The sequence below is a fragment of the Melanotaenia boesemani genome, chromosome 3 (assembly GCF_017639745.1).
Source record: "Melanotaenia boesemani isolate fMelBoe1 chromosome 3, fMelBoe1.pri, whole genome shotgun sequence".
NCBI lineage: Eukaryota > Metazoa > Chordata > Actinopteri > Atheriniformes > Melanotaeniidae > Melanotaenia > Melanotaenia boesemani.
In genome coordinates, this window is record NC_055684.1 from 10,551,186 (window position 1) to 10,566,702 (window position 15,517).

Sequence of the window (15,517 nt, forward strand, 5' to 3'; positions counted from 1 at the left end):
CCACCAAATACCTCTACGTTGAATATTTACTGTTACACTTGTCATAACCCGGCTCACGGCTATAACAAAATTACGCCAAATAGGGCTGGGCGATATGGCCTAAAAATAAAATCTCTGATTTTTTATAACCAAATCCGATTTCCGATTTTAATCGATTTTTTTTCCTTTTCTTTTACAAAACATAAATAAACTTATTAAAAAAATTCATTTGTTTATATAGATGAATGCTAGCAAAAATAAAGCATATAATGTCATAGCTCTTCCACCATATAAACGACTTCATATCTTACATTGAAATATGCGACACAATGCATCCGTGATCTCTTTCCATCTGGATCCTTATCATACAGGATCCACTGCAGAAATAATTCCCCTGATGAAGGTTGTCTCTTAACGAGGGTTTGTGGGTTAAGTTGATTTCTGCATCTCATAGAGAGCAGCATTTCTCACTGCAGTTATACGCACAGCTAAATCCCAGGTGTGAATGAAGGGTCACTTTAATGAAAATCTGTCAGACAAACACCATTCTGGTGTGGAGGGAGGGCTAAGTCTGCTGCTAAGTAACTATGGAAAAAAATCCCGATTTTCAAAAAAATTAATCTCCAGAAATGGAAAATTCGATTTATCGATTTTATTGATTAATCGCCCAGCCCTAACGCCAAACAACAAATAAGGCCAGTTATGATAATTTATTAATGAAAGATGAACCCAAACTAAGGCAAAATAAGATAACCATGAAGCGTGGCTGTCTGCAAAATCAGAAGTGTAGGTGCGTGCTTGGTTGTGTGTAGAATGTAATGAGTGCAGTGTTGTATGGTGTAAAGCTAAGCAAACGACAAGGTGCAGCCGGCAGAGGTGCGGCCAGGGAGCGGAGAGCGTGCCGCCAGGCTGGCCGTAGGCGGGTCTTTTATACGCGCAGTGCGTCTGGCCCTTGACGCATGCACGCACAGCCAGATACACTCCAGCTTCACCTGCACACACACATAATTGCAGAACACGGCCACAAAGAAGAAGGGGCCGTGACACTCATAAAGACGGGGATTCTCCCCAAGAATCACCGAAACAAAAATAAACATCAGAACCATGTACCAAATGTGCATAATTACCCAAGACTAAGCCACCATTACCGCCACCACCACAAATCACCCGTCCTCAGCCATACCCAACCACTCTGGCACCTAGAGGGGAAGAGAAGAAAACAGGGCAAACAAAACACAATGGTGACTAATCCACAGGTGCTCTCGACAACGCAACGGCCATAACATTCGTTTTCGAGAGTCTACTTTTAGATTTTATCACTGGGCAGTCCTATTTCCAATGGCCTTTCCCATGACAATAGTTACACACATCACCCCCATCACGCCAGCTAGGAGACATATCAAATTGATGCACGGGCCCTGTTTGGTGTTCGCCGCACCCATCCAAAAACTCCACAGTTGGAGAGCTAAAAAACACCGTCACATTTACACTGACTTCCTCTCACAATACAAACAGAAGCACGAGCAATGCAAGAAAAAACGCTGACCAAAAGGCACCAAACACGCAGCGGCAGACCACAAGCCCCGCTACCTTACCTGCCTAACCAAACTTACCTATCACTAAATCCAACCCTAGTCTTCACGCAGATCAGCGGCGGGTTTTTACGCACCGATAACCAGCGGGCATGTGAGGCAATCCTTACAGACAACCCCCCAAAACACTGCGGACATGCTCCCGAGATTACTGCTTGCGCAGCAAACACAAACCGCGTCCCCGCGACACTACAAAAAAAACAAACAGACGAAGCCCAAAGGAGCAGCGTCCCTGTTCCTAACCGGGACACAGGCCTGCAAACAATTGGTTAATCAGGTGCACCAGTCATACGCATTACTCACCGTGACCAACTGAAATCGGGGAAAACACTCCTCCACTCCCAGCCAACAAACAAAGATGCATCTCCAGCATGTAACGAACAAAAGAAGCATGCACCCAAAGGATTTTTCCACCAGGGAAAACCCACCAAAACGCCAAAACGACGCCAACCGGCCCTCCCCCTCCCCACAACAAGACCACCAATTTGCGCCCAAACATCAAATAAAGACCAACCAGAAAAGGCCCACAAAAGCGCACAACCAAAAGGCCAACACAACAAACTTCGGCACACAACCAGAGTCCAAACAAAAAACAAACCAAACCAGGCCAACCAAAGCACACAATCAAACAACGCGACAAACCCAGGCGAACCAAAAAAGAGGTCAACAACGGACAAGCCCCCAATCTGTCATAACCTGGCTCACGGCTATAACAATATTACGCTAAACAACAAATAAAGCCAATTATGATAATTTATTAACGAAAGATGAACCAAAACTAAGGCAAAATAAGATAACCATGAAGCGTGGCTGTCTGCAAAATCAAAAGTGTAGGTGCGTGCATGGTTGTGTGTAGAATGTAATGAGTGCAGTGTTGTATGGTGTAAAGCTAAGCAAACGACAAGGTGCAGCCGGCACAGGTGCGGCCTGGGAGTGGAGAGCGCACCGCCAGGCTGGCCGTCGACGGGTCTTTTATACGTGCAGTGTGTCGGGCCCTTGACGCACGCACGCACAGCCAGATACACTCCAGCTTCACCTGCACACACACATAATTGCAGAACACGGCCACAAAGAAGAGGGTCCGTGACACATGGATCAAACTTTGATGTAGACCAGCAGTATATACAGAAGTGAAGATGCTGGAAGGGTAGTATGAATTACCTCAGGGCAGGGCATTAAACAGTGTGGATGTGTTTTTATTTATAAGTCAAAATAAATGGTAAACAGAAGCATCCTCACTTCTGTTATATAGTTTCTGACCCAATATGTAAATTAGAAAAAAGACAAGAAATAGTAACACTGAATAAACTTATTCACTGTCACTGCCAGTCATATATTTAACGACTATAATCAACTGTTTGTTTTTATCTGTGATTTTTGCTTACATAAAGGTTGTTAATTTTGCCAAAATATTCAAACATAATTTTCATTAAAATCTGTTTGGAAATCCAGCTGGACATGGTGTTACATGTGTTGCTTGACAGCCACCGCAGCAGACACTACAGAAGAAGAAGCTGACAAATACTGGAATCTTTCATTTAAAGCAAAGCCTGAATGTAGCTGCGCTGTTATGTTACCAGGCAACCACTTTATATTTCAGTAGAATAGATTTATGTAAGCTCATCTTGACATACTAACATCTTGTGAAATTCGCTCAGTCAACTGAATATATTGTTTATTTTGGGAAACCACAGGTTATAATAGAGACTGATGACTTAACCGACAACTTTCAGGACCAAATCTCCAAGACGTGGATGTTTACTTCCATGGAGTAAAGCTCTCTCTTAGTTCTGGTAGTGTGAATGTGGCCCAGTTCACTAGAAAGCACTGAGGTTCTGAGAACTAGAACCGTGTGTGTGTGAAAACACTACCTGTGGAAGCAGATCCCAGTTTGGTTTTAGGAGGCAGACACATTCTACCTTTAAAATTAGGAGTCATACTTTTCTTTGTGATAAATCATAATTACAGCTGGCTTAATGACCCTTAATTAGGTGTTTAGTTATTGTCTTCTCTGCTCTCTTTACTCTCTATTTTAAATATCACTAGCTACGTTTGAATGGACAAATACTTAATCTGTCCCAGTGAAATCAATCTGATCAGAGATTCTAGCTGACGTTTATATCATATTAAATCATGGAAAGAATTAAAATGATTGTAGTGCTTTTGACATGCACAATATGTACTAATTCAGAAGGAAAAGTTTGTGGGGTTTTTTCTATTGTTATTATTTTTAACCTTTTGGCTGTTAAAATGCTTAATATTTTTTTAACTCTTTCAGTTTCCAACTAAAATGTTGACATCATTTCTTAAGGGCTTCCCTGAAACCTTTTGTCATCAAACCCCCACGTGGTTCAGTCATGCGCAGAAACAACATCCACCACAGAAACGATCAGAATGAGTGTAGACACGCTTCTGTTTCCCCACTGATCCATTTGTGAGTGGTTTAAACAACTCTTTTTGATAGGATTTAAAATTCTTTCCGATTGAATTTGTTTACATGATGCATTTTTAGTATGATTGGACATTTAATTGGATGAAAAGTGCTCCATGTGAACACAGGTATAGTTGTTGTAATTTATCTGTGTTTTTCTTTATAAAGAGTTTTGAGTTATGGTGCTTGTTGACCCCTTTATCCTGTCCTCTTCACCCCCAGTCAAAGCAGGCAGGTGGCCATCCTTTCTGAGGTGATAGAAAACCAGGAATCTGGAATGTGTTCATATTTGATGAGTTGTTACCAGTGAATGTTTGGTCAGTACGCAACTTTCTTCTTATTAAAACATGTTTGCATCATCATGTCAGCGGCAGCAGTGGGAATGCTGCACGCAGCAGGAATCTGAGCCACTACAAAGAGGCTTTGCATCATGTGAGGAATGAGATTCACAGCTTCTCTGTTCAGACCACCCTGGATATTTCCTTTTGTTTATCTGGTAATTTGCTTCTTTGTGTTTCTGTGACTTCTTTGATCTGTTTGTCTTCATTCCACTCATCCTCCAGAAGGATGGATTTTATTCTTCAGTCAGATTTCATTATTGCAGCCTGAACATTTTATCAAAGTCAGATTCTGTGGTCAGCCTCTGTATAAACAGGAGAAGCTTGTTTTAAAAGGTAGCAATTGCCAAAAGGGATCAGAAGTAATGATTAACATAAGGTTCATACAGAAATGATGAAGGCAGCAAGTTCCAAAGAGAGTCAGAGAGCTGAGATCACATCCAGATGTTTGTTCTGTCGCTCTCAATTACCTGAACATAGAAACATCTTTTTAAAAGCAGCAGTGACAGAACGTGTTAGGAATGTTGAGAATGTCCCTGCAGCTACATCTTCTTTGTCTCTCCTTCCTACCCAGTGATTTATGGGTCACACACACTACACATTCCTACTTCTCACACTGTGGTTACGTCTAATAATGACCAGCAAAGAACAACACCTCTCCTCCACAACCAATAAGTGTCAGCTAACACTGTTGTTATACAAGCAAGAATGAGTCAAGGAGTCACAAGCAAGTAAATTTCTTCAGCTACTTTAATATTTAAAATGATGAAACACTCTAATTCCCTCCCATCTTCTTAAAATGAACCAATTTCCAAAGTAAAATCACTGCCTAAATATGTCTTAAGTGGTCTAAAGTGCCTAAGTGGTCATATTGTTGTCAGAGGCAATTTATTGGTTACTGATAAAGTATTGATATTTTAACATAACAGCTTGTGGCTGAATTAATTTGTATTTAAAAGAGTCAAATTGAGGACTCAACAGGCAGGTCGAGAAACCAAAACTTCAGCTTCCAAAGAAGGAAATTAAAAGGAAAAGAGACAATGCAAATAAAAAGAGGCAGTAACCATGACGAAACAGACACACACACAAAAAATAGTGGTTAAATGAGAAAGGAAGCAGAGCAAGAACATGAAAGAGAAGGAAACACTGAATGAATCATCAAAAATAAGCAGATCTTCAACTGAGACCGATGTGAAAGTAAGAAAAAATATACCAACAAACAAAAGGCATAAAAATCCAACAAGAACCTAAATTAAGAGATAAAGAATATAACCACATACAAAACATTATTTTTAACCAAAATTAGACCAAAGACCAGGGCTGAGCTATCACCAGCTGGTATTAACAGTGTTGATTGTCAGGAAGCTGTCAGGAGGTTCAGGAGGCATTTTTACTTTTTTTTTTTGTTTCTGGTATTGCGTTCCTTCTAGTTAATAATGTTTAATATTATCTAATTCTTCCTCTCCAGTCTTCATTTAGGTTTTGCCCTGTGCTGTACTCATATTTCTAGTGTCCGTTCCTGTCATGTAACCTAGAGCAATGATTCTTAATCCAGGTCCTCGGAACCCACTACTATGCATCTTTTAGATGTTTTCCTACTCCAACACTCCTGATCCAGAGTAATGAACTGAAGAAACACAGATGTAGAGGATTATCAACCTGATCTTGTAGAAATAAAACAACCACAACACTCAACACGTATTTACGTTTTCCGACACGTATTTGTTAAAAATTATGTTCTGGACAAAAGAAATCAGAGCAGGTCAATGGTGAAGCTTTGTCGTGGTGTCTGACTGTTCTGGTTCTGGGACAACACAATAAAGGCACAAGTTACTTTTCTACTACAGAAAAAAATAAAGTTTCATTTTTATTGTAATTTAACTAAATTAACTCAGGCTGCTCTTACAAATGGTTCATTTGATTTCTTACATAAATGATGCACAGATATTCGAACCCATCCTACAAAATCTAGACCCCATCAGGGCAATGATAAGTCATGTTTGCAGGACTTTTCTGGTTCTGAAGCAACAACAAAAGAATAAAAATTTTAATATCTATCATAATTTCACTTGATTTAACTACAAAAGACTCCTAATTTTTTTCTTTCTAATAACATCTTTTTGTGTGTAGGATTTTATGTTTTTTTATGTTTACGTCATCAGATCATTTTGAATAAAACCCGACCACTGACTCTTGAATAGTATAGTATTTATAGTATCATTTCAGGTATAGTCGGATGCTGAACAACCAATGAGGTGCCTTGCATTGACTCAGTTCCAGATTCAGAGGTACTGATACAGAAAGACTCCCGATCCTGACGGGATCCAGACCGCTGCAGACCTCTAATCCCCAGCATTACCGAGCATTTTCGGCAAAGCATCATAAAACTAAGACATTTAAACTTTGACAATGAGCAAAATAACAATGAAAAAGCTGCTTCTTATTCTCAATGGACCTTAAACAAATTAGATTAATGAATAGATAAACTAATCAGTCTTTTTTAATTTACAAAGATCCTCTCAGTTCTTGCTACCGTGGTTGCTATGGACGCTGCTAGGTGCATGGCATGTTCCAATCTCATTTTCTGCTGTCTGCCATCAATGGGCTACGTTCCATGTCAAGCTCATTTCAGCCAGTGCAATTGGGAGTTTTAAAAACTTTGTCTGTCTATTTTCTGTTTTTCCTTCATTTTCTCTTTTTTTACAGTTTGCAAGGACATGCATTAATGCTCTTCAACATTTTTGCCTACTTTTTATTTCACAATGGAAACTTGAAAATACACTTACCTACAGGGGTAATTGAAAAACCGTATGTATGTGCAGTATAAATCTTGAAATATTACTATGAAAAACATGATCAATATGGGGTTATGCAGGTCTTTATACACCACGCCCCTTATTTAACCCTGCTTTACTTTACTGGAGACCCAGCGGTACATAAATTAATTACTTATTTATTTTAATTCAATTTACAAGTTTATTTAGCAGGACGTATGTGTAAAACATTGCTTCATACAATTATACAAAGTAAATGCCATGCATACAGGTTTCTATCCAAGGCCAATTTGCAATCCTTGTCCCTGGTTAGACTTTCAAAATGAAAACAGACAAAACAGAATTGAGTTAAAAATACTTTTAATATTAAAATTTATTATTTTTATTAAATTATTAAAAAGGCAAACAATACCATCAGTATCTGCAATAAAAGGAAAGTTTGAGGTGTGTGTGAGTGTGTTTGCATGTGCACAAGCAAATACTTTAATCTGTATTTTTATTTTTTGAAAACCCTCCAATGGCTATTTTACTGAATATATAATGACACCAGCCTCTGTAGCATCCTGACCCTCTAAATCTAGGCCTGATGAGTTGATGCGATCTGATCTCAAGGACACACACACACTTCAAGCTGAATTCATACAGATATTTAATGCAGCATTTTCTTATTTTATAACTATATTTACTGCTGTTCATAATTAAACAGGATGCAATAGCCTTTAGAACAAGGGGAACTACTATTGTTTGAACATCAGCACAAAAACCTGAACCTAGCAGACAGATGAAAATCAATTTCCCAAAATGTAGCATCAGTGGTCCACAGCTCCACTTCTACCTCTGAATTGTGGTTTTTACCTGCCTGCAGCATCAAAGGACTCCAAGAATGATGTGTTTCACCCTCTCCTCCTCTTCCTCACCATACTTTAATCACATATTGTGTGATGGTTGACTGTCAGATGTTTGGGAGGTTTGTGGTGGTGCTACAACATCTCTGTCTTTCCACACACATCATATATCATACCGCAGCTGTACAGTTCCACATGTGATGCAACGGCCTGAGTGAGAAAGAGATGCTGCTGCACCCCTACACTCTGTCATTCCACATATGACTTTGGCAGGCAGAAGAAGAACTAGACCCAGCCAACTGGGTATAATTTAGAGAAGATCCTGATATTATAGTTACTTTTCACTGTATTCCAGTCCTCATAGACTGCATTTTTGCCCCAAATCACTAAAATATTGATTGATTCTAGAACAGAAAAAGCTGGTATTGGCAGTATTGATATTTTGGTATCAATCTGCACATCACTATTATGCATTTCCTGTTTCAGAACAACAATGGCGGCCAACATGGTGCAGTATCTTTAGGAGCTCGTGGAATATAAACGAAGAAACATATTGTCAACCAAAACACCTACAACACGACAATAACCACACACGAGAGACTAGTGGTTACGCTGATTGTTGGGTAGTGAAGGAAGCCAGTAGGCTTGGACAACCATGCTGTTGTCCAAAGAACTATAGTATTTCTGTCCATTTCCACTGACCACTAGTGTACACATCTGCATACGGTAAATGAAATAAAGCTATGAGTTTCTTGCAATTTGTATTTAAAATGTGCATACCAAACAAAAGGAATCTTAAATGTGGAAGTATGAAAAAGACAATAACAATGAAGTGCAAACTAGTCAATCAAATATATACAAGTAACATAAGGCAGTGCAAACAAGTTAGTATAATTTGTAAACAAAAAAAGTTACCTATATAGAGTGAAGTAAAAAAATTAGCAGTGCTAACAAGCCAGTATAATGTTCAAATAAAAAAGAAACTATATACAAATAAAGTAAATAAATGAGGTTCAACTGTCTGTATAATGTGTAAGTACAAAATGGAAATATATAGAAACATTAAGTAAAGAAGAAAAGACAACTAAATACAAATTAAATGTAGGCACTTCAGTACACTATATTTGTTAATGGTTTAAACTTTGTTTTCACCTGGAATCTTTCTCAACATATCAGCACTGTGGCTGCAGAACGGTGCCTCCTCATCCGTAGCACTCAGCAGCCACTCTACCGTTGCTTTCCTCCTTTTATTAGTGCGCTGCACCTGCTTCATCACACACTGACCAATCACAAGGAAGTACTTTAGCGTAACCGTACTGCATAGCAGGGGTGCAGGTTGGATCTGGAAGAGATGTGAGTCAAGCCTCCGCGGACATACACAGAGCATATGGCAGTGACGCTATAACCAACCCTATGCAGAAACCCCACAAGTATAAATCCAGCATAAGTTTGTGAAGGTCATTGTCAATGAAATGAGGACAAATAATATCTCTGCCTTTCATTAAACCAAATACATCACTGAAAATGTCTTTGTTTGCATGCGCACCCAAATCACATTAACAAAGTACAATCAAACAAGTGAAGAAAAAGAAAATTGAATAACATCTAAAAATCTATAAATTTAACACCTTCTTAAAATGCATTAAAATTTGACGTCATTAAAAAAAAGTTTTGGCAACAAGGACTTTCCATTAGATGCTTACTGTTTGTGGTTTTTATTACTTTGTGGTAAAAGCTTATCGGCCATGAACTGAGAGTTGGAGTGAAGCTTGCACAAGCATGTGTCTCAATCTTGAACATGCTCTCAGCTAGATCCTCATCCTTCCTGTCTATTGTTGTCTTATTCTTCTCTGCCCTTGCCAGTTGGGTATTAACTGGATTCGCTACCCTACCGTGGCGTGTCTTTACTTTCATTTAATGAATCTAGGTTCCTACATCCTCCATCATTATAGTCACTGCATTTGGGTCCTTTCTCCTCGTCTTCAACCACCGATCATGGTATTAACAATAAGCTGGCTAGCTTTTACAGTTTGGGACTTATTCCCAATTTTAGAAAGACATTTGACACCAGCCTCCACCATTAACATTTAAATAGTTTAATAGGTGTTCATCAGTCCTGTATAAGACTGTCTAATACAGAGGGTGTGAAACAATTCATGGATGGTACAGAACAATTTCATTTGTTAAATCATGACCCTTTTGTCTACATTTTTTAAAGTTAAATAATAACAGCAAATCCACCCACTCCTAATTGGACTGACTGACCCAAATGTCCGCATCAGTAACAGCGTTTTGTTGGGTAAATTTTTCATTCCTGCTTTGACTTTTCTGGAAATATTACCGGCTTGGTTCTGGTCTGCAGATTGTAGATGTGACACCAGTGGGTTCAAAGCTGTTAAAACTAGCAGTATTTAAGCTTCAGTGATCCAGACCCATTCAGAGATTCTGCAGAACTCATAACTGGTTGTTGCTGATTGTGCGTTTTGCAGATTACAAGTGTTAGTGCAGAAGCAGGACAGAGAGGAGAGAGGGGGTCGACTGGGGGTTTCTGAATCTAGAAATTCACTTCATTCACACATACCGAGAGCTGGTTTGTGTGCATTGAAAACACACGCAGAAAGAAAAATAGGAAATAACACACTCCCTCTGAGTCTTGCAGAGTGCACCTTAAATAGACAATAAGACAGCAGAAAAAGACAAAGACAGGACAGAAGGTGGGAGGACCGGTGATGAAAGAGTAACAGCCTGTCCTTGTATAATGAAAGGAGCTGGATTGTAAAAGTAGAGGTTTAATACATCAATCAGAGTGATACTTAATGAGGAAAAGGGAGGAGAAGGGAGAAATTGGATATACAGGAGGTTTCCTTTTCTTTTGTCTCATTAAAAGTTAATTAAACCTGAAGCTACATACTCTAACTAGGTGAATATATCAGTGTTAGCAGCCTTTGATGAAGTCAGACCTGTCAGAGAAAGGAGCTACATGCACTATCTTCTACAGAACATTTATCAGTGCAGACCTGATCAAAAGCTGACAGCCTGTTGATGCTAATCCGTCTTTTGATTGCAGCCTCATTGCATTAGAAACTTGTCAGCAAATGTAAAGGTGGTGGTGCATCATTACTGGGCGGAATTTTTTCATTTAGTAGAACTCTGAAGTCAATGTCAGTGTTTAATTTAACAGATGCAGGTCATCACTGTCGCTGTTTTGTTTCATAGTTCTTTAAGGGTTGCCAGAGGTGGGTAGTAACAAGTTACAATTCTTCCATTACATTTACCAGAGTAACTTTATTTTAAAAAAGTACTCCCATGAGTAGTTTTATTGCACCATACTTTTATTTTTACCTGAGTAAATTTGTGAAGAAGAAACACTACTGTTACTCTGCTACATTGTGTAATACTTAGCTTATTATTTTTTTTATTTTTTTATCATTTCAATTAGAAACTATTTAAGTGATTTAGCGATGGTCTCGATCAGTTGTTTTTCAACTTTGTAAAAGGTATTCCAAAGTTTTCTTTGAACATTTTTCCCTAATTTTAAGTCTTTGGGCTGGGCCATTTTCAGGAAAATGTGGTTTAATCAATGATTAATTTGAGCAAAAAAACACTCATGAGGGAAAGGATGAACCAGTGTCGTGTCAACACAAAACAGTCAGCTTAGCATAGAACAGTTTCTATATTTGGTTTCTGTATTTGGATTCTTTTATATCATTACTATTCTGTAGTGGCAAGCTATTTATGGTCACGTGACGTACGTTTGTGCCTGCCCATGGGCAGATAGGGATCATTTGGCCTTTAGACCTTCTAACTCAAACGAAAAACTCAAACCAAGCAGGTTCTTGGCATACACCATTTATGAGGTGACCTACGGTGTCATCTGGGAGCATTGCTGCAGGCCTTAAAAAAGAAAAAAAGAAAAGAAAAAAAAAACAATTTAACAAAATGGTGAGATTTTGCAGCCTGAATCTGCTGGTATCATGGGCTGTGGAGGAACAGTATTCGACAGGTTATAGTAGACATTAATATCTGACGATAAGCCAGAGCCAGATCATCCAGCAGCAGCTTTGTAAGTTTTGTTTTCAGCCTGGTCATGAAACAGGTGACCATTTCCTGCTCTGAATGCAGCTACTGCTGCTGCTGCTGCATGAGGCCTCTTCTGGTTGCTTTTGGACAGGGGAGGGGCCTGTGCAGCCCCCATTCCTCATTGCAAAGTCAGTCTCCAAAAGTCTCCAATACTACCAAAAAAAGTTGCTAGATTTGTCGCTAGTCGCTTTTTGAAGAAGAAGAAGAAAAAAAAAAAAAAAATATCACTAAATTGGCAACACTGCACACATCACATTGGTGTGTGAGTGTGCCCCCTTGAGGTGAGGCAGCGTACTGTTTGCCTCACCTGCTGACTTTTCTCTGCACTTTATTGTACGATAAAGACGAATATTTCTCTCACAAATACATCAAAGATGTTATACAGACTGTAGAGAATCAGGGTGTATAACAAGTATTTATGCAAAGTTCATATTGCCGATATGCTGAGGAACAGAAACAGGCACTCGTCATGCAACCCAGTTTGTATTAGTTTGCACCGTCAGAGTTGAGGCACAGCTCGCTCGTTCCTCCATCGGGGTTTCTGCACTGTATTTGATCAGAAAATACTCAAATTCAGCTATTTTTACTTAATAAACTGTCAAAAATGTGTTATAGTCATACTTAAAATGCATTTTAACAGATCAGTGGAAAATATTAATATTTATTTCATGCACTTTGCTTTTTTTCTCATGACTAGTGATGCCTCACCTGCCTCTCCTGATCGCATGCCTCTGGTTTCTTCATAATGCTGCTGTACCTAATGTAGGTGCTGTAACTATAAAACCAGAGTGAAACATATTTTAGTCATGCAGAATGACAACTATATAATAACTAATGTGATGTTGAACACATCATGTCAACGTCTGTCTGCTGTAACTGTTTTGTTTGCTCTATACAGTAAAAAAGTCAATTTATTCTACATCTGTCACATTTTTAATGTCAATTTTTAATGGCACCAAAATGATGAGAGTTGGCTCTGCTCTGCCGGCGGGTCACATTTGGTGCCCCATGTTGTTGTTGAAGATATGGAGATGCTTCTCAAACTTCATCAATGCATTTTTCAATGCAGCAGAGCCTTTGAAAACACACACACACAGTTTGTCATATTTCTTTGTTAGCACTTTTTATAGATGAACAAAGATGCTCCAGCTGGGTTGGTCTGACAGTCTGTTTGTAGCTTCACCATTTTTTATATTTTGTGGCTTTTCGAGAGTTTTGTCTGTATGTGTGTGTTCTTCTACATGAGCATATATTCTTGTGAGATAAAGAGTGTTACAAAGACTAACCAGCTGTGTTGACAGAAGAAGCTGATTCTCTATTCTCATCCCTTCATCCTTCTTCCTCCATTTGGTCCCACGCACGCAAACATACACATACACACACACACACACACACACACACACACACCAGTGAACTCAGCCTCCTAAATCCACATACACTCGCCCACAAACACATTTGCCAAGACTTGGCTATGAATCTTGTCACTTTTAATAAACAGTTACATCTTTCAGGCTGCTGACGTCGCAGAGATGGAGAGAAACGATGGAAAAAAGAGAACAAAGGAAAGTCTTCCTGCTGAACATCACTGAATAAAACTGAAATCTGGATCATCATTCTACTGCTTACAAACACTAGACACAAACTGGCTTTGTATAAACGACTGACATTTAATGTGATGTCCTCTGAACTGACACATCTGTGTATGTGTTAGGTTCACAAAAGCATCTTCCAGCATGTTGGGTTGCCACGGCGACCCGTTGATTGTATTCAGTGATGCCCAGTGACTGTCTGCTCCTCTGTGGCTCAATGAAATACAACAAAAACACTCCTCCTTCACCAGTCTACTGTACTGCCCACTTTTCCATTCCTGTTAATATTAAACTAAAGACAATACATTAGAATTAAAAGTAAATATTTCATGTTTTCTTCGTACAAACGGGTTGAGTGAGGACATCTCTGTGTATGAATGAAAGAAAGAGAGGATTTCTTCTTTCTCTCTCTCTCTTTCTCTCTCTCTCTCTCTCTCTTTCTCCCTCACATCCACCAATAACATCTCCTGTGCTCGGAGCAAAGCAGCTTGAGGAAATAAGATTTGTTTTGGAGGCTGAGAGAGAGGAACAGCAGCACAGGGAGATGGCCATTTTTCCTCCTCCTCCTTCTACTCAACTCTCTCCATCCTTGTGTCTGTGGTTTATTTATTCTGAGGTTTGTGACTTTTCATTTGTCAAACAATCACACAATGCCTTTAATGCTCCAAACAGAATTAAAATTTGAATGATCATTGATTCTCAAAGTGAAGATGCTTCCTCAGAAGGATGCTAAGGATTCTGAAAGAGTCAGATAATCTTGGACTGTTGGAAGGATGTAATCTGGTTTCAAACACCCCTGGTTGTTCATCACTAAAACAATTTTTTAACATTACAAAGACGAAGGGATCTGAGCATTCACAGGAGTGACCAGCAGTTTAAACACAAACACAAATATTATCCAGAAAAACAAGGTATTGGCAGAGCAATTCTCCAAAGGAAAGGTTTTCACACACGGCGTCACCAGTGAACAGCTTTGAGCAAAGTTTTATTGATGTACACATTCCTCTTATTTTACTAGGATTTATTTATAATTAACTCATGTTCTCATGGGACTCTGACATGGCTGTACTAGTCAAAATAGGCACAAACTATTTTAATAGTTTAACCATTAAAACCAGTTATTTCTTCTGTTTGCACCATTTTCATGTGTTACAAGAAAAGACGAAATGCGCCTAGATGTCGCTTTGATCTTTGCCTCTAACAGTAGTAAAGTGAAGAATTTTTTTTCTGCTCACTGTAATGGTTGCATTTTAATATTTTTTTTTATTTATCCATACCACACATTCATACATGATATAGTCACTTATAGATCTATGGAGCCGTCACAGGGAGTTCATCAGGACTCAGTTCTGGGACCAGATTTGTTTTTGCTCTTTGTTCTTCCTTTTGCTCATATAATTCAGTGATGTTACCTGCCTTCTTTATGCTAATAATTCATGCTAATTTTATTCAGCTGTTCTGTTTATTTAAACCCTCTGAAGTCCACAAATGTCCTCCCTTTATTAACTGTCTGACATGATGGTCGAGCAACGGGTACCTAGTTATTCTCGTTGAAGCTCAAGTTAACGTTGCAAATTAAACCATTTTCATTACATTGTCAAATCTGATTTATATTGTGGAAGATGTCATTCTACTTTACCATCTGAGTTGTTTTTATGTTCTGTCCTTAAGGAAGGGTACAATTATTTGAATCTCCTTAGGTGTGAAAATAAATGATGCTCTACAGATATTCTTCATATAAATTACATGGTGGAAACAATCTCCCTGCACAGAATAAAACTTTTAAAATACAACAATATGCTAATCAGGCACCTGCCTGTCAGCACACAGGATACCAGAAACCCAAGAGTCGATAGCAGAATAAGTCAGTAGCACAATCCACATACCCA